Genomic DNA, 22,764 nt, shown 5'->3' with positions numbered 1-22,764 from the left:
GCCCTTGGGTGCAGGGACCCTGCTCTGCACGACAGCCCTGGGCACCCCTGGGTGCTCACCCGGCTTCACAGCTGTTCAGCATTGCCTGACAGAGCCCCCTCCTCACAGATCCCACCAGCTGTGCCTGTGCCAGGTTTAGGAGATGCCTCCAGGAGCTACAGCTGCATTGCCCTGCACCCAGAGACTTATCATGGCAAGGGCTGCAAATGTTTCTCCTCCAGTGAGCTCTCAGTCATCCTCCCAGTCCTGACCACCTTTCATCTCTCTCTGCCTTGCTCGTCTCCCTGAGATCCCCAGGCAGAGCCCTCAGCCCTGCTGCGCTGTGCAGAGGAGCTGCTCCTGGGCAGAGCTGTCTCTCTGCAGCGCTGCCGCTTGCCAGGAGCTCCCTCTGTCCCAGGAGCCCAGCCCAGCTCAGCAGCACAGGAGCAGCCCAAGATGCTATAGTGACCCCTCTTGTGGGTTTGGTGCTGAGTCCATGAACATCAGGCCCTGAGGGGACGAAGAAGAAACATCTGAAGAAATCAAAGTCAGATACAAACTCCAAAGTTTCTTGTAATGTTAATGGGTCCCACTGAGGGACACGATTGAGCAACTGTCCCCAGGGTCTGGTTACAGCAGAAAACTGGAGGCAATGATGACAGGTCAGGAAAAGCATATGTGGGCCTCCTGCTGAACTTTGCAAGAGTAGAATCAGACAGGACTGAGGTTCTTCATGGCTTCTTTGCCCCCATCTTCACCAGTAATGTTCCTGGGAGCTCATTCCTAAACTCAGGAGTCTGGAGAACACCCAGCAATGGACGGGACTCAAGTCAGGTGTGACCTGAGCAAACTCAGACACTCAGACACCATTACAGAAAATGAAAACTGAGAAGAGAAGGAAAAAGAAGAAATTTGGCTTTATTGCTATTTATTATGGAAATGCTCTCTGTTTGAATATTCCTGAAATCTCCCTAATCATCCACACCAGACTTGAAGCCTTTAGGAAAAAGACTCACAGAGCCTTGTCTTCTAAGAGCATTTTCGATGTTAATGAGCCCTCTGCTGCCATGATCCTGAACTGCAGATACTGAAACGATGAACAAACCTCTGATGAAGTGAAAGGCAGAAGCAAACCCCAAGTTTCTGAGGGTGTGTGGGACCCCATGAAGGGCCATCGCTGACACAGCTGTGAAGGAAACAACCAGTGCAGGTCCCTGTCCCTGGAGGCTGGTGAAGGAAAGACTTGGAGACACTGGTTACAGGTGATGAGGGCCATGGGGAGGTGGCTCTGATGCCATGTCAGCCCTTGATGCTTGTTCATCACCAGAATGGCTGAGCCCTGACCCCTGGGACCTGGTAGATTTTTCTCCAATGTTTTTCAAGGATTTTCCTGTGGTCAGTGTGTTTTGTGCTTTGGGGATGGGTTTTATGTCAAGTGCTGTTGTTTTAACTGCAAGGCTCTGGTTTTCTGTGGAGCTGCAAAAGCCTGTGAGTTCCTCACAACTCATCCAGCTTCTTTCATACAGCTGGCAATGGTCACCAATCACCTCAATGTCTCAGTCCCACACTTGCTTGAATCCTCTATTTGGATCCATACCCATCGCTCCAGGAGGTTCATGCATCCACCAGGCTCATGGATGATTCCTGAGGACCATCCAAGTGTGGGCAGTGTAAGAGAGGAGCAGAGCAGGGTCAGCTCATGGGCCATGGCTGAGCACAAACACCCCAGCAGCAGCCATTCCCCATCTCCCAGGGACAGCCATGCCCACAGGATAGAAATGACACTGCCATACATGAGTAGCCCAAGAGAGGCCTTTCTTCCTTCCATATTCCCAGGAAAATCTTCCTCCTGTTCCTCCTCCACCTGCAGACATCAACTGCTTTCCATTTCTGGGCTCAGACATGGCTGGAAGGGTTCACTGAAGCCATCAGCCATCTCACTGCTTCTCCCTGACACGCCCTGACCCTCTCCCACACCTACAATGGCCAATCACAGCTACTCAGGGCCTCCCGCTCTTCAGAAGAGGCCTCGAGCTTCTTGGTTCTTCCTGGTGCTTGTTATAAACTTCCTCGCTCTCTCCAGAGTTCATGGTGAGCTTTCTTGTCCATAACAGCCCCTTTATGACCGTGTCTTACTAAATGGTTGTCTCTTTATGATCATTTGTGCAGAAAGGGCAGTTACAGGACAGCACCCAATGTGTCAAAACTGATGCCGAGTGAAATGCCCTAAAGACCTGATGAGTTCCCCCTGTGTCTGTGTCTCTCCTGGAAGGAGTCTGTCCCGAGAAGGGGATCCAGCCTCTGCCACTCTCTGCAGAGGCACATGAGCAGTGTCCGTGCACCTGGGGACACAAAGGGTGACGTTTGCCAGACCACCCTTCATCTGAACCACTTAGATGTGTGCTTGTGAATGGTTTATGAAGCCTTATAGTGCAAATAATTATTTAATTGTCATTGCCAGAGGGGTTACCACAGTACTATTTTACAGATATTTAAATATAACTACGGATTCTGAGACAAATTATACAAACACTTGAAGGATTATTCATGTTTTTTAACATGATTATCCACACAAGACCCACCAGCTTTGCATCTCAGGAACTGGGATGCCAGAGTTCAAGGGCAGGATGGTTTGGACTCTGTCCTGGGATCTGGAAACTGAAACATGCTCCCATCTCCCAACCCCCTGCCCTCCTCATTGAGGGTGTGAGTCATTCTGCCAGTGAGGGCTGAACTCACAGTCATGACCAGTATCTTATGTCCAACTGCAGCCAATGGTGTCCTGACAGCTCAGGATTGGAGCTTCCATTGCTGGAGGTATTTAGAAGAATTGGAGATATGGCACTGAGGGATATGGTTTAGTGGTGATCTTGGCACTGTTTGATTTACAGTTGGACTCCATGTTCTTAAGGGTCTTTTCCAGCCTCAATGATTCTATGATTCTATGATTATGGTTGGAACCATTTCAATTCCATCACCTCCAGCTTCCCTCAGAGGCTGCTGTTGTGTGGCACAACTGCCCTGGCTCTCCAGGCAGGTTGAGCACTGGTTTGGTACCTGCATTGGCAGTTTTCCCCTTCCTGGGATAAAAGGCTGTTGTGGAGAGACAGGCTGAGCTTTGGAGCCCAGGAAAAATGGAGATGCTCTGAAGGATGTTTTTGAACAGTGGTACTGTCACTAGTAACAGAAACAGGGAACTCCTTATTCTCACTGATGATGATGATAAACTGAAGCTCTTTAATTTCATTCCTAGCAGTCATTCTTGCTTTTCTAAAAAGCTACTACACCTCAGTAGTTGTGTCTTGAAAGACGTTCTTAGAATAACGTTTTTTCTCCTTTTTTTTTTTTTTTTTTTTTTTTAATAGTTTAAAAAATACACCTCCTGGACAGAATTATCCCAAAATCATCCGTGTTTGAGGTTGAGGTGGCATAGGAGAATATTGCCTTTTTGAGAGCAAGGTGGCCAAGGAACAGATCCCAGGTCAGTGCAAAGGCACAAAGGAAGCCAGAATCTTTATGTGGTGTGCACTGACACACACTGTCACCTGCATTTCCAGTCTCTGCAGTCCCAGCTGTGCAGCAGAGTCTGGAGTTCTGAACTCCCTTCATCTGCCCTGTGTGACACGTGGAAAATGGAACTACCCCAGTCAAATGGCTGGTTTTGATTCTTTTCACAGCCTGAAGCACCACATGGGTCAGGAGACAAGCCAGGATACCCAATGAGGACTCACATGCTCTGCATTTACAGTTTAGGTGTTCACTGGAATCTCAGCAGACACGTCACGCTGATATCTGGGTTGAAGGAGTTGATCAAGAGCCTCTTCTCCATTTCTCTAATGATGGCTTTGCTGCCTGGCAGATGTGCAGACTCTGTACACGGATGCTGACACCTCTTGAACAACCTGCTCTGAATGGGTTAACAACATGGGCTGTTCTTCCTGGAAGGGCATTAGGACAGCAAACAAGAAGACCCTGGGCAAATGAAAAGGGATGCAAAAGTTGTGGTGAGGACTGTTCGGGGACACTTGTAAAACATCCTGGAACTTTATGTGAATTATTTATGTGGTCAGGGAGAACCTGAGCATGAAGGGTTATGAAGCACAGCGTCATTCAGGCTCAAAGGGACCTCAGCAGGTGTCTTGACCAACCTCCTGCTCAAAGCAGGGTCAGACCAGATTACTCAGGGCTTTATCCAAACACATCCTGGTCACATTCTGAGACAGACTGAGTGCGCACTCGTGGGAAACAGCTTCCAGTGCTTGACTGTCCTCATGACTGGAAAGTTTCTCCCTTTCTACAGCACCTTTCCAAGCCCAACCATCCAGATTGTTTTTACCCATCTATTTACACACTGACACAGATCATAGTATCCCACCTTGGACACAAGAATGTTGTTGGGGATGATGCTGAATGCCTTGCTGACTTCCAGGTAACAGACCATCAATGTTCTGCCCACGTCCACAACCCTGTCCTTTCCTCACAGAAAGCGAAGAGGATGGACAGGCACAATGTGCCCGGGGTAAACCCTGTCACCTTCTCTTCCAGAAATGGGGTCCCAGTGGACATGTTCTGGGGCACAGCCCTTAGTTCCCCTGCTCACCCATTGGCCATTCTGAAAAGTGCACACACTGTGTGAGAGCTGCCAGTGGTCAGGGAGTCCCCCCAGTCTCCATGAGCTTTCCAAGATGGTGGAGAGTGGCCTCCCTGTGACATCGTCCTGCTGTCTCAGCTCCTGGGATGCTGTCCCTGCTGTCCCATAGACTGGAAAGGATTGTGTTAGTTCCAGTGACCCTGACTTGATCCCCATCCTCTGCTGGTTGTTCTACAGATTCCTGTCTCAAGTCACAGAGGCCTGCGACACATTGCTGGTGAAGAAGAAGGACAAGAGGACACAGGGATTCTCACCTCTTTCCCTTATTAAATTCATCAATGGCCACACACTGTCTTTGTTTCTCCTTCAACTGTCCCTGCAGCAGTAACAGCTCATTATGGGCCATTGAATTGCTTTACGGGTCTGGACTGAGTTCTGATCTGGGCTGTTCTGTGCTTGGAGGCTGCTGTCCTTGCAGACCAGATGAACTCACTTCTGCCACCCTGCCTGGCAGTTCATTCCATCCGTGTCACAGCTCTGTCTGCAGCACTAACAGCTCCAACTCCCGCAGTCAGGTCCCTGGCTGAGGCCATTGCCTCATATCTGGGCTGAACCACCCCAGCTGTGGCACCAGCACAGCTCTGACCTGCCACAAGAAACCTGGTACCAAGTGTCCAAGAGCCCATGTGTGCAAAGGCTTTGCTGCAGAGCACAGACATGACATGGCCAAAGACTGATGAATGTCTCTCTAGACCTGGGAGTATAAAACCAGAACAAAATGCGTACATTCCTTCAACTGAAGATGTTCCTCCCTCAGCATGGAGAAATCAAATCATTTGCTGTAACATTCCTGGTGTCCTGTCTAATGATGGGAAAATAAAAGATGATTCTCATACCAATTTATTGTTTAATACAAAGAACACAATGCTGGAAAGAAGTGTTGCTGCAGAGGAGAGAGCATCAACATCACTTATTACTTGAGGTTGTTTCAAAGGATGTGTCCCTGGAGACCCAGGGACACCTGGAGGGAGCCCAGAGGGGACAGAGAAAGGGACATCATGGGCTGCTCCTGTGCTGCTGAGCTGGGCTGGGCTCCTGGTTCAGAGGGAGCTCATGGCAAGCGGCAGCGCTGCAGAGAGACAGCTCTGCCCAGGAGCAGCTCCTCTGCACACGCAGCAGGGCTGAGGGCTCTGCCTGCAACACCGAGGGCACAGGAGCCAGGCAGAGAGAGGGAAACACAGTCTGGGGTGGGAGGATGCTGAGAGATCACTGGAAATGAAATCTTCTAGGATATTAAGCATGTGGCTACAGAGCATTGTATCTGCAAATCTTGGCAGGATCTCAGACAGCTGTCACATTGCAGAGCCTACGAGAGATTTAAGTACAGCTCTCAGAGATTCTCTGATGCGGAGGAGAGGATGAGCTGCAGAGCAGGGGTTGCCTTCTGCACTGTCAGAGTGACAAGACGTGAATGCTGCGTTCTCCCCAGCATGGCTGTGGGGTGTAAACGTAAATGTGCAGGCAGGGGTGCCCAGGGTTGTCCTGCAGGGCAGGGTCCCTGCAGCCCAGGGCTGTGCCGGGGCAGGGACTCTACCGCCTGCCAGGGTCAGTGCTCAGCCTACCCGGGGAGATCCCAACAACATTGAGAGGAGACACTGTGGGGGGAAGGAGTGACCCCCAGCAGGGCAGGGCAGGGTCCTTCTGCTGCTGGGTTCTCTGTGGGTCAGGGCTCCTCACAACTCCAGCTCATTATAGAGTGCTTCCAATTGGAGGTTTCAAAGTGAAGATCTATGCAGGTATTACTGTAAAGATAATGCTGCTGTAGAGAGAATTCAGAAAACTCTGTATGATCCCCTGCAGTGCAGATTTATCCCCTGAGCAGCCTCCTTGGCTCCGCTCCCACCCAGCAAAGCCTCTGCCCTCAGGGCCGGGGGCTCCAAGGCATGAAGCAGCTCCTGTGTAGCCAGAGCTCCAGTTCCTCTGCAGAGCACAGGGGCTGAGAGCAGCTGCCTGGCAATGTTGGTGTCTGGGAGGTGGCTGCACAGCTGGGGAAGGGTGACGCTGTCTGAGTGCCCGGCTGCCTCTGCCCTGGCCTCTCTCACACCCACCCTCACCGCATTTTCCTTCTTGCTCCCCTGCTCTGGGTCACTGCTGTTGGGATCTTGTTCTTGCCGTCAGGCTCTCTGGGGATGGCAGTTTCAGCTGCAGAGTCACAGCCTGATCTTGTGGGTCCTTTCCTCCAGCTGTGTCCATGGGAACACGTGTCCCAGCTTTGCTCTGACCTGTGGGGTGTGGGCAATGCAGTCTGGGGCAGGGTAATGAGCTGAGTCTCCCTGAATCAAATCACATTATTAGGACATTTTGCTATGTCTTTGAGGTTTCCTTCTAAGCTGTAAGCTCCACATCAGGATGCAAACATGTGCTATAGCACCTTAGTGTTATCTGAGAAACACATAGAGGTTACATCATTGAAAATGCTGCTTGGGTTGAGAAATGAGCCATGTCTGTCTTGGGCTAAATGTGGGGTGCTGAGATCTTAGGAAAGGGTGAGATGTCATGGCTCCATATGGCAATGCTGAACACCAGGACTGTCCCCTGCCCCCCGTTACCATGCCCCCTGCTGCAGAGCAGGGCTGACTCCTCGGCAGCCAGCGGGCACAGGCCCTGCTCCTCACGGCACCTCCAGCCAGCAGCAGACAGGGCTCAGACACGGACCCGAAGGAAGGTCTGGGAAAGGATAAGGGGGTGTGGAGCAAAGGGGGATGTGTGAGAAATGAATTCAACTCTGCTCAGAGAAGCCTCCCCTAACCTCTCACTGTCTTTTCCTTCTATTATAGTGCCCTATGCTTCGATGCAGCAAATGTCCAACAGCAGCTCCATCACCCAGTTCCTCCTCCTGCCATTCACAGACACACGGGAGCTGCAGCTCTTGCACTTCTGACTCTTCCTGGGCATCTACCTGGCTATCCTCCTGGGCAACGGCCTCATCATCACCACCATAGCCTGGGACCAGCACCTCCACACCTCCATGTACTTCTTCCTGCTCAACCTCACCCTCCTGGACCTTGGTTTCATCTCCACCACTGTCCCCAAGTCCATGACCATTTCCCTCTGGAACACCAGGAACATCTATATAGCATGTGCTGCACAGGTGTTTTTTTTCCTTTTTCTATGCTACAGGAGAATGTTCTCTCCTCACCATCATGTCCTACGACCGCTACGTTGCCATCTGCAAACCCCTGCACTACAGGACCCTCCTGGGCAGCAGAGCTTGTGTCCACATGGCCGCAGCTGCCTGGGCCACTGGGTTTCTCAATGCTCTGCTGCACACGGCCAATACATTTTCATTGCCACTCTGCAAGGGCAATGCCCTGGACCAGTTCTTCTGTGAAATTCCCCACATCCTCAAGCTCTCCTGCTCACACTCCTACCTCAGGGAAATTTGGCTTCTCATGTTTAGTGCTTCTTTTTTTGTGGGATGTTTTGTGTTCATCGTGGTGTCCTATGTGCAGATCTTCAGGGCCGTGCTAAGGATCCCCTCTGAGCAGGGACGGCACAAAGCCTTTTCCACCTGCCTCCCTCACCTGGCCGTGGTCTCCCTGGTTGTCAGCACTGCCATGTTTGCCTACCTGAAGCCCCCTCATTCTCCTCCCCATCCCTGGATCTGGTGGTGTCTGTTCTGTACTCAGTGGTGCCTCCAGCAGTGAACCCCCTGATCTACAGCATGAGGAACCAGGAGCTCAAGGATGCCCTGTGGAAACTGATGACTGGTCTAATTCCTGAAGCAGCAAACTGCCCATCTCTTTCTGCATAGCAGTTTTAATGTAACTAATTTCAGGCCTGGCCTGTCATCTCTATTTGTTGTTGTTGGTGGTGTTTCTATCGTGATCATGTTGTCATCCCCTTTCAAATTCACTGTCTGCTGTTCTTTTATAACCACTGACTGTGCCCTTTGTGTATTTAAACAAATTAAAGAGCCCTGTAGTGACTCTTTTTCATGGGATCCTTTCTCCAAGACCTGTTTGGAGCTGCAGGGACAGTTCCTGTGCATGGCAGGAGGGGAAATGAGTCCAGCCTGGCAGCCCTGCCAGGGAACACCAGCGCTTGTTCTTCCAGAGCTGTTCTGGTTCCACTCCCACACTCTCCTTCTCATCCCTTGTGTTGGTGCAAGGCCTGAGTGCTCTGACAGCTTGGTCCCCGTCCTGCTGTGTGTCAGTGCTGTGAGCGCAGGCAGGGACAGGAAATGGGCACTTGTGTCACAGAGGTGGCCTCACAACAGCCTTTCCAGGTAGAAAGGTGATCTCCTATAGGAAGGGCCAGAAGGTTTAGGTCTTCTTCTAAAGGTTATCTCAAGAACATGCCCACAAATGTGGCCACAGATTCAAACACCATTGTACACATGAACAGTGTGTGTGTGCAGGGCTGGCACACAGCAGCATCCTCTCACATCCAGGCCTCCTGCCAGAGACCTGCAGGACCAGCAGAGCAGGGGCTGGGCTGTGCCCCTGTGCACTGGACACCCCTCAGAAGCTGTCCCAGGGCATCGTCACGCCCCTCATAACCACCATTTCCAGCCTTGGCCTCTCTCCCCAGCTCACAGCTCTTCCCTCCATGGATGGACACTGAATGAGCAGGTCAGAAATCCACGTTTGCATTGTACAGATGAGATGTGAGCACGCACATCATGTACGTGAGGTGTGATGAACCAAAGTGAGGACAAACATCATCAGCTGTTCCTGGGGATTCCATGAATGCCTGTGGCACAAACAAGCTCTTGAGGTCACTTCATATTGGAAGAAACATCCTTTGAGAAACCACCTGGATGCAACATAGGGTTGTGCATCCTCCAGCTGTGATCCCTGTGTCCATTCCTCATGATGGGGGACATCTCAGATGAGTGCAGAGCAGCTGACACACCACAGGGCTTAGGTGCCTCCCATCCTTTGGGAGTGGCCACAGGAGGCCAGAGAGAAACTGAGACTACAGCCTCTGTGTGTAAAAGGGACAGACACTGTCTCTGAGCACCCCTGGGTACAGAAGGAGTACACGAGTCCAGGTCAGACATAGATGCTTGACAGAACCTGACATTTCTGTGTGTGACTCCAGGAGCAAACCTCACTGCCCCAGTGAGATTCATCTCAGCTGCCCTGGACAGGATCATTGCAAGTGCTCCATTCTGCTCTGCCACCCTTGCCTGTGATTCTGGATTGTGCTCTCAAAAGTGACAAAACAGTCAGAAGGGTTCCGAGGTCCTCGGGAAAAGCAAATGTCAAACCCATCTGCAAGAAAAGCATGAAGGAGAATTAATGACTGGTCAGCCTGCCTCCATGCCTGGAATTTTGCAAGGTCACAGACATGGTGTTCCAAGGTGTCCTAGTAGCCAGATCAGTGATCTCTGGGCTGGAGAACTGGAAGCTGGGTGGGAGGTTGGCTGAAGAATCGAGCCAAATGTCATCAGTGGTACAAAGCCCTCAGCGTAGCCGGTTACCAGTGCAATCCCTCAGGGACCAGCGCTTGGGCCAACACTGCTGAATGTCTTTATTCTCCCTCTGTATGATGTGACGAGTGCACTTTGAACCCTTGAACAACCTCAGCTGGTTCACCCTGCCTGGAGCAGGACAGTGAGACAAGTGAGGCAAGGGCTCTCTTCAAACCTCAAGTTATTCTGCGATTCAATGAATCTTTCCCTTGAAGAGGATTTTGAAGACAGAATAGGCAGAGGAAAAACAAAAAGAATAAGAGACAGAAAAGGAGTTCTAAAGGTGTCAACATAAATACAACGGTTCCTCAGAAGAGTATTTTTCCCCTCAAATTACTAGTAGAGAATATATTTGATAAATTTGATAAAACAATCATACTGTTTTCTGATAGGGTCCTGGACCAAACGGTGATGGATGGTTATGGTATTACGAGGTCAATTGTGTCTCAGACACTCATAATCCAGACAGAATCCTGTGGCTGTGAAGGGGCAGTGAGGTCAGTTCTGTCTCTGGAGGTGACAGCCCAGCAGCAGGGACATGGCTGGGAAAGAACCTCTGCCTAGGTGCCCACAGGCCCTACCCAGGAAGAGGCCTTGGAGACGGGTTGTCATGTCCATCCCACCTGAGAACATGACGAGACAGCAGCAGGAACATGGTCGTGTCTGTCAGAGAAACTGAAAGAACAGCAGCAGTCCTGGGATTTATAAGATCATGGTGAGGTTACTTGTCTTCTGTCAGGTAAAAGACCACAAGAAGCCTAATGGGTTGGGTTCCCTGCATGAAGGGCAGTTTCTGAGGTGGCTGAGTATTCCTTTGTAGTGGGAAAAAGCAGAAGAGGGAAAAAAAATATCACATAGTGCAGTTTGGAAAGTGAGGACTGGATATCAGAGGAAGAAATGTCAGTGGAAGGGCAGTGCTGTGGTGCAAGAGGTCACCCAGAGGGAGCTGGATCAGCCCATGGTTTGTGTTCCAAAGCCTAGCCAGTGAGGGTGCAGACACAGCAGTGAAGGTGCAGAAATGCTGGGGTGAGAGCGGGTGGGGAAGCGAGATGGGTGTCTGCAGCCTGCAGGGAAAGAGGGGCAGGGGTAGGACCGTGTAGAACAGCCTGTGGTGGAGATGGCAAAGGGCGCTGGCAAGGCTGGAAGGGACCCACAGAACCCAGGTCTCTGTCCCCTTGGCCATGGCAGTTGTCTCTGCCACTGAGGCCCAGGAGAAGCCATGTTGTCCTCATGGCACTGGGGCCTCGGTGCCTCCTTGCAGCCCCATGGGGAAGCTGGAAGTTGTTGGACCAGTGTTGTCCTTCCCTGGGCCTTGCACACCCACATCCCACGGTCCCAGGAAGAGCCCTGAGCCGTGTGTGAGGGACAGGATCCCCCTTCCCATTGCCTGCAGGTCATGGCTTCTCCTTTCTGCTTCAGAAAGGAAACCAAGGGGTTTCTCAGCCTCAGAGCTGAAGAAAAGACTGAAAGGAGACCTCATGGTGGCTACAGCTTCCTCACAAGGGGAGAAGGAAGGGAAGGTACTGATCTCTTCTCTTTGGTGACCAATGACAGAACCCAAGGGAATGGAAGAAGGGTGTGCCAGGGGAAGTTCAGGTTGGACATGAGGAAAAGGTTCTTCACCCAGAGGTACTGGACACTGAACAGGCTCCCAGGGAGGTATCACGACCCCAACCTGACAGTGTTCAAGAAGAGACTGGACAACGTCCTCAGACACACGGGGTGACCTGTGGGGTGTCCTGTGCAGGGACAGGAGTTGGACTCCATGAACCTGTGGGTCCTTCCAACTCAAGACATTCTATGATTCTATGAAATACAAGGTCAAAAGTCCATGTTTTCATTGTTCAGATGAGATGTAACCATACACATCATGTGCATGTCCAATGTGTGCACATGGTGAGATGAACCCAAGGGAGCACAAATGAACCTTGGGGTGCCATAAAGGTCAGTGGGACAGAGATGATGTTCAGGGGTCTCTTCCAACCTGCGGTATTGTAGGATTCCATGAATCTTTTCCTTGGAGAGCTCTATCAAGAGAGATATAAAATGCCCCAGAGTAAATACAGCAAGTCCTCTGAGGAACGTTTCTCCACTCAAACCCTTGATAGGAAATCTATTGGATACATTTGATGAAAGCAGCTCAGTTTGATCTGCTCACACACTGGACCACAAGGAGGGTGATGACTGGGTACGATGCCATGTGGTCACTTGTGTCTCAGGAGCTCATGGTCCAGTAGGAAGCCAATGGCTGTGGAGGGCACTGTGAGGCCACTTCTGCCTCTGCAGGGGATAGGCCAACAGCAGGAACATGGCTGGGAAAGGACTGTGAGGTCACTCATACCAGACGAGCAATCGGACCCAATCAGCATGGTTTTGTGAAAGGCAGGTCCTGCTTAACCAGCCTGATCTCCTTCTATGACAAGGTGACGGGCTGAGCAGATGAGGGAAAGTCTGTCGTGGGGAGTGAATCCGCCACACAGGCTGTGGGTGTTATGTCCTTAGACTGCAGTAAAGCCTTTGACACCGTATCCCACAGCATCTCCTGGAGAAGCTGCAGCTCATGGCCTGAATGGTGCATCTGTGATGGATAAAGAACTGGCTGGAAGGCCTTTTGTCCGCTGGAGCCATTTGTTCCCTTCCTGTTCACATGGGCATCTCATGAATGCATCACTGCTCTCCTCCAGTGTAGACAGGCACAAGGCCTTCTCCACCCAGACCTCTCACCAGTGCCACTGGTTTCTCCAGCAACCTCATCCTTGACTGTGGGATGTCCAGAACAACCCTCCCCAGACAGTTTGACAAAGCCTTTTTTTTGCACCATCCCCACATCCCTGCTTAATCCCCTCATCCATAGCTTAAGGACCAGAAAGTTCGGATGCAAGTGGGGCATTGAGAAAAATGGTCAGGAAAGCTTTGAAGTGCACAGAGAGCCCATCAACATGTTGGCCTGCTGCTCTCTTCTGAACAGGCCCAGAAGACCTGGGCAGCATTTGCTGTGTCCCAGAAATTCGCCTGGAAGGTTGGGATATGGAGAAAAGGTTTGGTCTGGGAAGGGACAGACAGGTGCTGGTGGAACTGGCTGGTGTGGCCGTGAGACATCTCTCCAACACCTCAGAAAAGTCCTGGCTCTCAGGGAGGTTGCATGGTCCTCTGAGAAAGAAAATATCCAAAATGACTTATCATAGAATCAGAGAATAATTGTGGTTGGAAGGGACCCTTAAGATCATCAAGTCCAACCCCAACCTAAATCTGGCACTAAAACATATCCCTAAGTGCATCATCTGTATGTCTTTTAAACACCTTCAGTGATGGTGACTCCACAAACTCACTGGGCAGTCTGTTCTGTTGCTTCTAAACCCTTTCCCCAAATAATTTTTTCCTAATATCCAATCTAAACCTCCCCGTGTGCAGCTTGAGGCCATTTCCTCTTGTCCTATCACTTGCTACTTGGGAGAAGAGACCAACACCCACCATGATCAAACCTCCTTTCAGGCAGTTGTGGACAGTGACAAGGTCTCCCCTCAGCCTCCTTTTCTCCAGGCTGAACAGCCCCAGCTCCCTCAACCGCTCCTCATAAGACTGGTGCTCCAGACCCTTCACCAGCCTTGTCACCCTCCTCTGAACTCTCTCCAGCACCTCAATGTCTTCCTTGCCATGAGGGGCCTAAAACTGACCCCAGGATTCAAGGTGCAGCCTCACCAGTGGCCAGTACAAAGGGATGATCACTTCTCTAGTCCTGTTAAAGCTCGGATTGGATCAAGGCTTGAACACCTTGGTGTGACCCAGTTGGTGACAGGTTGGACTGCAGACTCCTGAGGTCCCTTCAACCTCAGTTCTCTTATGATCCCATGGTGATGTTGGGCTCTGTTTCTAACTGGTCAGAGCAGACGATGATGGGGCAGGATCCACCTGTGCTGTAGGTGACCATCTAAATCAACATCTCAGCCAGGGAACCAGCCAACACCTCAGTGTGACTCGCTCTGGGCAAAGTGTGAGGAGTCCTGGGCAGGAAAGGTTTAGAGGGCATGGGGCGCTATGTAAGACACAAAATGATCTTGGCTTCTTGCTTGTAAACTCATTGTATGTCAGCTAATGTCAATGAAAATTAAAATAAGAAGAACTGAAGACAAAGATCCAAAGCAAAGGAAGGTGTCAACATACTTCTCATTCATTTCTTTCTTTCTTTCTTTCTTTCTTTCTTTCTTTCTTTCTTTCTTTCTTTCTTTCTTTCTTTCCTTCCTTCCTTCCTTCCTTCTTTCTTTCCTTCTTTCTTTCCTTCTTTCTTTCCTTCTTTCCTTCTTTCCTTCTTTCCTTCTTTCCTTCTTTCCTTCTTTCCTTCTTTCCTTCTTTCCTTCTTTCCTTCTTTCTCTATCTATTTATTTATTTATTTATTCATTCATTCATTCATTCATTTGAGAGTCTTTCTAGGAGGGTTACTTTTCTTTGAAAGAGTTTTCCAGAACTGGGCATGGATTTAGGACACAAATGTCTTCAGCTCCAGGGACACAAACACCTGGTGCCAATGCAGGTGCCCCAGGAACCCCATCCCAGGCTCCACCTGCATTGCAAGGTGCTCTGGTCTCCCCAGGTCCTGTGTGACAGATGCCAATTCCAGGCAGGCACCTCAGGTACATTGGGACCCCTAAAACAGCACTGGCTGTTTATGGTGGGACAACTGATGACTGATGTCTGCCTTGAAAGGTGCACTTCTTTGTTGTTCTTTTTTGGTTTTCAATGGTTTTTTGCGGGGTTTGTTTGTTTGTGTGGGTTCGGTTTTTGTTTCTCTTTTTTTTTTTTTATGTTTTTTGTGTTTGCTTTTTGTGTGTGTTTTTTTGGTGTGATTTTTGGTTTTGGTTTTGGATTTTTTTACATATTAAAACAAAGAAAGAAAAAAAAGAGCCAAAAATTGGATTAATGGGAAGTGTACTAAGAGCAGGAGAAGAGATAACGGTCTTCCCCTGTACTTCTATTACTAACACTCTATTATTTCACCTCCCTCGTCATTCAGGAGTTCCCACCTCTCCTGATCCAATGTCCCTGTCAAAGGACAACTTTCCAGCACTGTCTGGACATTTCCCTTCCCTGTGCTCTCAGGTTTCTCCTCCACTTGCTCTTTGGTCATTCAGTTCCTCTCAACTGTCTGGTTTCCGCTTCGAGCTTCAGGGAGTTACAAACTTGCCCCATTCTTCAGAGCTCTAATTAACATGGCAGACAACATGTTCATTGTGTTTATTTCTATCCTTTCCTATCTCTCTGTCTAAACCAGTTCTTGTGTGGATGTCCCTTGTGGATGGTGGACCTCATCAGATCCAGCTTACACACACAGCTGAGGAAAGTGTTTTACTGTTTATTAAACTGTGCAGTGTTTGCACAGGAGAGCAGGTGGAGCTGGTGCACAGGAGCTGCAGCATCTCCTGCAGAGCTCAGTGGAGAAGTCTGATGTGAGGAGAAGTGATGCAAGTCTCTGGTGGCCAAAGAGGGAACGGGCAGACTGGGGGTGGGGGTGTGGAGCGAGGTTGTCCATACAGTGTCCAGCCTCAAGGGACTGTTCTCCTGCCTGTCCAGATGTCTTCAGGAGACCCTCGGGATCAATGCCCAGTGTAGAATGCTGCTGTCACTTCTTCTATACAATGAACAATGACAGAAAATACACTGGAAAGAAAAAACCCTCCTTTATGAAATCTTTGAAATCTTCATCAGCAAGTGTCCCATTGAAACCTCTCCAGTTAGTTCTACAAGTCTTGAAGATTTGAATGAAATTACCAAAAGAAACACGGCTCGTTAGGGCTTTCTGTGTTTTAATGAGCCCCATGGCGTATTTGGTGCTGAGTCCATGAACGTCAGATACCAAGCACAGACAGAAGAATCTGCTCCAGAAGTCCAAGTCAGAGAAAACTCCAAAGTACCTTGAAGCATTAATGGGCCCCACTGAGGGCTGTTACTGACAAAGCCTCCCTGGGGACTCGTTAGAGCAGATAATTGGAGGCTGTGATTGCATCAGGCAAAGGCAAAGTGCAGCAGCTCTGATGCTGAGAAACCCCTTGGTTTGTTTGATGAAGGACAATGGCCAAGCCTTGATCCCCTGCCCCTAGGAAGGGAGATCCTGTCCTTCACGTGTGGCTCAGGGCTGGCTCTTCTTGGGCTGTGGGGAGTGTGATGCCCAGTGCAGGACAATGGTGTGACACCTTCTGGCCTCCATGGGGGGTGCAAGGAGGCAATGGGGTGCCATGGCCATGACAACCATGTGTCTCCTCTTAGGCCTCGCTGTCAGGGACATCAGTCACAGCCAAGAGGACAAAGACCTTGGCTCTTTCAGGGACATCAGCCACAGCCAGGGGGACAAAGACCTTGGCTCTTGCAGGGACATCCAGCCTCACTCTTGGCCATCTCCACCACAGTCCATCCTACACTGTCCCAGGCCTGTGGCTGTTTCCCCACAGGCTGCAGACACCCCATGTGCTTCCCCACCTTGTTCTCAGCCCATTGTGTCCCCACCTGTGCTGCTGTCTCTCCATCCTCACCAGCTGTTCCTGGAAACACAAAGCCATGGCTGATCCAGAGTCCTTCTGAATGACCACAGCACTGTGCTCAGAATGACATTTTTTTATCCCGAGCTCCACTGTGGACTTCCAGAGCTGCAGTTTCTGATGGTTTTCCTTTCTCATGCTGTTTTCCTCTACCATCTTGTAAAGAGATTTTCAAGATTTCTGAAGCTACTACTACACTTTCTTGTCATGGTTTTACCACAGCCACCAACCAAGACCATGAGAGCTGCTCACATCCTGCTCCCAGTCCCCAAGTGGGATAACGGAGAGAAATGAAAGGGAAGGGGAAACTTGTGGGTTTAGACAAAATATAATAAAAAAATGAAAATAATACATTGCTACTACTAATATGCTAATACTAAAATATACATAAAGTAAAATATACGATTCTCAGTGCAATCCCCCACGTAACTCCAGTTGTGCTGAACAGACAGCCCAAAAGAAGAGAGCACCCTGGTCCTGAACAGCTGATCCCAGCAAGAGAAAGTTAGAGTACAAAAGGCAGAGAGGCCCAAGGGCCAACTGAAAAACAGCAAAACATCATAAAACTGAACTAACACTGAACTCCCAATAGAATGGAACTTCCGAACAGAGCCAACCAAAGTAACTGGAAAACCAAAGCTAACAGACTGGAAAACGCATCTCCAGCTTTATACGGAGCATGATGCTAATGGTAGAGAATAGCTCATTGATTGACCTGGATGTCAATCAAAGTGTTATTCTGTCTGTGTCCCCTCCTGCCAATTTGCACCTGCATCTGGATTCCAGAGAAGTCCTTGGTTTCACTGAAAATAGTCCACGTAAATTAAATAGAAATATATAAATTAAATTAAGAAAATATACTCAGTGCAATCCCTCATGTAACTCCAGTCACACGGAACAATTAAATAGTCTGGACATCCATAAATCCATGAGTCCAGATGGGATGCATCCATGGGTGCTGAGGGAGCTGGCTGAAGTCATTCCTGGACCACTCTCCGTCATCTTTGCCAAGTCTTGGGAAACGGGAGAGGTGCCCAAGGATTGGAGGAAAGCAAATGTCAGTCCAGTCTTCAAAAAGGGCAAGAAGGAGGACCCGGGTAACTCAAGACCGGTCAGCCTCACCTCTGTCCCTGGGAAAGTAATGGAACAGCTTATCCTTGGTGTCATCTCAAGGCACATCAGGGATAAGTGGGTCATTATGGGCAGTCAGCATGGCTTTACCAAGGGTAAGTCATGCTTGACCAACCTCATAGCCTTTTATGAGAATGTAACAAGGTGGATGGATGATGGCAGAGCGGTGGACGTGATCTACCTTGACTTCAGTAAAGCCTTTGACACAGTCTCGCACAGCATCCTCACAGCTAAGTTGCAGCTGTGGTCTAGACAATAGAGTAGTGAGGTGGGTTGCAAACTGGCTTAAAGAGAGAAGCCAGAGAGTGGTAGTCAATGGTGTGGAGTCCAGTTGGAGGCCATTATCTAGTGGAGTGCCTCAGGGGTCAGTACTGCTGCCAATATTATTCAATATATTCATTAACGATTTGGACAAGGGAATTGAGTGTACTGTGAGCAAGTTTGCTGATGACACTAAGATGGGAGGAGTGGCTGACACTGGAAGCTGTGCTGCCATCAAAGACCTGGACAGACTGGAGAGTTGGGCAGGGAATAACCTGATGAAATTTAACAAGGGAAAGTGTAGAGTCCTGCACCTGGGCAGGAACAACCCCAGGGTCCAGTATAGGTTGGGAAATTACATATTAGAGAGCCGTGAAGGGGAAAGGGACCTGGGGGTCCTGGTGGACAACAGGGTGACCATGAGCCAGCACTGTGCCCTTGTGACCAGGAAGGCCAATGGTACCTGGGGTGTATTAGAAGAGAGGTGGTCAGTAGATCAGAGAGGACCTCCATCCTCTCTGCTCCACCCTGGTTAGACCACACCTGGAATATTGTGCCCAGTTGTGGTCCCTCAGTTCCAGAAGGACAGGGAACCGCTGGAGATGGTCCAGCATAGGGCAACAAAGATGCTGAAGGGAGTGGAGCATCTCCCGTGTGAGGAAAGGCTGAGGGAGCTGCGTCTCTTTAGTTTGGAGAAGAGGAAACTGAGGGGTGACCTTATTAATGTTTATAAATATATAAAGGGTGAGTGCCACGAGGATGGAGCCAGGCTCTTCTCAGTGGTAAACAATGATAGGACAAGGGGTAATGGGATCAAGCTGGAACACAAGAGGTTCCACTTAAACTTGAGAAAAAACTTCTTCTCAGTGAGAGTGACAGAGCACTGGAACAGGCTGCCCGCGGGGGTTGTGGAGTCTCCTTCCCTGGAGACTTTCAAAACCCGCCTGGACATGTTCCTGTGAGACTTCACCTAGGTGTTCCTGCTCCAGCAGGGGGATTGGACTAGATGATCTTTTGAGGTCCCTTTCAATCCCAAACATACTGTGATATTGTGATACCCAGAGAGTGGTGGTCAATGACGCAATGTCTGGATGGTCACTGGTGACAAGTGGTGTCCCTCAGGGGTCCATACTGGAATCAGTACCATTTAATATCTTCATCAATGACATAGTGGGATCAAGTGCACCTTCAACAAGTTTGCAGATGACACCAAAGTGAGTGGTGTTGCTGACAAACCTGAGGGACAGTAGGGCATTCAGAGGGACCTGGATAAGCTGGAGAAGTGGGTTCATGTGAGTTTCCTGAGCTTCAACAAGACCAAACGCAAGGTCCTGCATCTCTTCTGGGGCAACCCTGTGTATCAGTACAGCCTGGGGGATGAAGGGATGGAGAGCAACCCTGATGGAAAAGACTTGGGGGGACTGGTGGGTGAAAGACTGGACTGTAGCCGTCAATGTCCACTTGCAACCCAGAAGGTCAGACGTATCTTGGGCTGCATCCAAAGGAGCATGACCAGCAGGTCACAGTATCACAGTCAAGGGAGGGGATTCTGCCCCAGTCTGGTGAGACCCCACCTGGAGTCCTGCATCCAGCTCTGGAGCCCTCAGTACAGGAAAGACGTGGACCTGTTGGAGACGGTCCAGAGCAGGGTCACCAAGATGATCAGAGGGATGGAACAGCTCTGCTGGGAGGACAGGCTGGGAGAGTTGGTGCAGTTCAGCCTGGAGAAGGGAAGGCTGCAGGGACACCTTATTGACAGGTTTCTGTACTCAAAAGAGGTCGATAAGAATGATGGGAACAGACTTTTTAGCAGGGCTTGTTGTGATAGGACAAGGGGTGATGATTTTGAACTAGAAGAGGGGAGACTGAGGCCACACAAGTGGAAGACATTTTTACAATTTTTTACAACGCAGGTGATGAAACACAACCACTGGTTGCCCAGAGAGGTGATGGATGCCCCATCCCTGAAGAATTCCCAGGCCAGGCTGGAGGGGACTCTGAGCAGCCTGATTTGCTTGAAGATGTCCCTGCTCATGGCAGGGGAGTCGGACTAGATGACCTTTGAAGCTCCCTTCCAACACTCTCTATGCTTCTATGATTCATACCTCCAAGGAAAGCTCCGCCATCTGGGAAATAACTCTTCAAGCATAGAAACACAGGATCATAGAGTCATAGAATCATTTGATTTGGAAGAGACCATGGAGTCCAACCATAACCTAACTCTAGCACTAAACCATTTCCCATAGAACCTTCTCCATACATCTTTTAGACACCCCCAGGAATGGTGACTCAACCACTTCCCTGGGCAGCCTGTTCACGGCTTCACAACCTTTTCCATGAAGAAATGTTTCCTAATATCCAATTTAAACCTCCCCTGGCACAACTTGAGGCCATTCCCTCTTGTCCTATCCCTCGGTACTTGGGAGAAGAGACCAACGCCCTCCATACTCCAACCTCTTTTCAGGTAGTTGTAGACAGTGATAAGGTCTCCCCTCAGCCTCCTGTTCTCGAGGTTAAACAGCTCCAGTTCCCTCAACGGCTCCTCATCACACTTGCTCTTCAGCCCCTCACCAACTCCGTTCCCTTCTCTGAACTTGCTCCAGAACCTCGAGGTTTTTCTTGTCATAAGGGGCCCAAAGCTGACCCCAGGACTCGAGGTGCAGGCTCACCAGTCCTCAGTACATGAGAACAATCACTGCCCTAGTCCTGCTGGCCACACTATTGCTGATCCAACCAGGATACCGCTGGCCCTATTTGGCCACCTGGGCACATGCTGGCTTAGGTTCAACCACTGTCAACAACAGCCCCAGGTCCTTTCCGTCCTCAACAAATTTCTAGCCGTTCTTCCCTCAGCCTGTAGCGCTGCCTGGGGTTGTTGTGACCCAAGTGCAGAACCCAGCATTTGGCCCTGTTGAACCTCATACAATTGGCCTCAGCCCATCGATCCACCTGATCCAGACCTCTCTGTAGAGACTTCCTACCCTCTAGCAGGTCAACACTCCCAACAGACTTGGTGTCATCTGCAAACTTATTGAGGGTGCACGTGATCCCCTGGTCTAAATCCTTGATAAAGAAATTAAACAGAACTGGCACCAATACTGAGCCCTGGGGACACCACTCATGACCGGCCACCAACTGGATTTGGCTCTGTTCACCACAACTCCTTGGGCCCGACCCTCCAGCCAGTTCTTTATCCATCACAGATACACCATCCAGGCCATGAGCTGCAGCTTCTCCAGGAGATGCTGTGGGAAACTGTGTCAAAGTCTTACTAAAGCTTCCCTGATCCCCTATACAGGGTGCCTTGTCATAGAGGAGGTCAGGTTTGTCAAGCAGGACCTGCCTTTCTTAAACCCATGCCGCCTAGGACTGATCACCTGGTTGTCCTGTGTCTGCCACATAATGGCACTCAGGATGATATGATCCATACTATTCCCTGGGACTGAGGTCAGGTTCACAGGACTGTAGTTCCCTAGATCCTTCTTATGTCCCGTCTTGTAGATGGGTGTCACATTCACCAACTTTCAGTCAACTGGGACAACCCCACTCAGCCATGATTGCTGGTAGATAATGGAAAGAGGCTCAGGGATCACCTCTGCCTGCTCCCTCAGCACCCGTGAGTGTATCTGGCCACATAGACCTGTGGATGTCAAGTGGTGTAGCAGGTCACCAACCATTTCCACTTGGATTGTTTGGACTTCATTCTTCTCCTCATCCCTGTCTTCTATCTCAGGGGGCTGGATACCTGGAGCACAACTGTTCTGACTATTAAAGACTGAGTCAAAGGAGGCTTCTAGTACCTCAACCTTTCCCTGTTCTTTTGTCAATATATTTCCTTGTGCATCCAATGAAGGATGAAGTTTCTCCTTAGCCCTCCTTTTTTTGCTGAAGTATTTATAGTTTGTTTTAACTAATTAACACTGAAAAACTAACACTTGACACTTAAGGAACTAACCCTACCACACATCACTAAAGACAGTTAGAGAGCTGACCCTTTAACCCACATCACTCTTGCCCAGCCTTGCTTAACTCCGTGTAACTTATTGTATGAAAAACAGGAGTTCACTGACACCTTGCAAAGATAATAATCCTTGGTGCATCCTTTGGTGAACCAGATTACAGAGTCTTGGGCAGAGGACAGGAGATATGCCAGTTTTAACCGACTCAGCAGTCTGAGACCCAACCAACTCATCACACTGGACCAAAGGTGACCGTATACAGAGAAAGAAGACCCAGGTTCACGATCACTGCGCAGCTGTAACCAGGAGGAGCCAGAGGTGGAGACTCTGGAAATGGTCTCCCGGAACTCATTGTAATAAGAACCGCCCTCTTGGGGACAGGTTATGAATATGTATAGGTGTTCCTAAAACTTTCGTGAATATGTAACACTTTACTGCATTTAACCAAGTTCACAGCTACTGTAATTTTACACACGCATTAGGTGAAATGATTCCCTGTGTGTCCGGCGTCGTAAATAAATGCATACCCTCTTTATAACCTCAAGGGTTGTAAGGTCATTCTGCGCCTCACAAGCAAATTTGGGACTGGGACACTGAGGTGATTGGTGACCATTGCCAGGTGTATGAAAGAAGCTGGATGAGTTGTGAGGAACTCGCAGGCATTTCCAACTCCACAGAAAACCAGACCCTTGCAGTTAAAGCAACAGCACTTGACATAAAACCCAGCCCCAAAAAACAAAACACTCACAGTGACCACAGGAAAAGCCTTGAAAAACATTGCAGAAAAGTCTACCAGGTCCCAGGGATCAGGGCTCAGCCATTCTGGTGATGAACAAG

This window comes from Patagioenas fasciata, unplaced genomic scaffold, assembly GCF_037038585.1.
Source record: "Patagioenas fasciata isolate bPatFas1 unplaced genomic scaffold, bPatFas1.hap1 Unplaced_9, whole genome shotgun sequence".
NCBI lineage: Eukaryota > Metazoa > Chordata > Aves > Columbiformes > Columbidae > Patagioenas > Patagioenas fasciata.
This window is presented reverse-complemented; position numbering follows the sequence as displayed.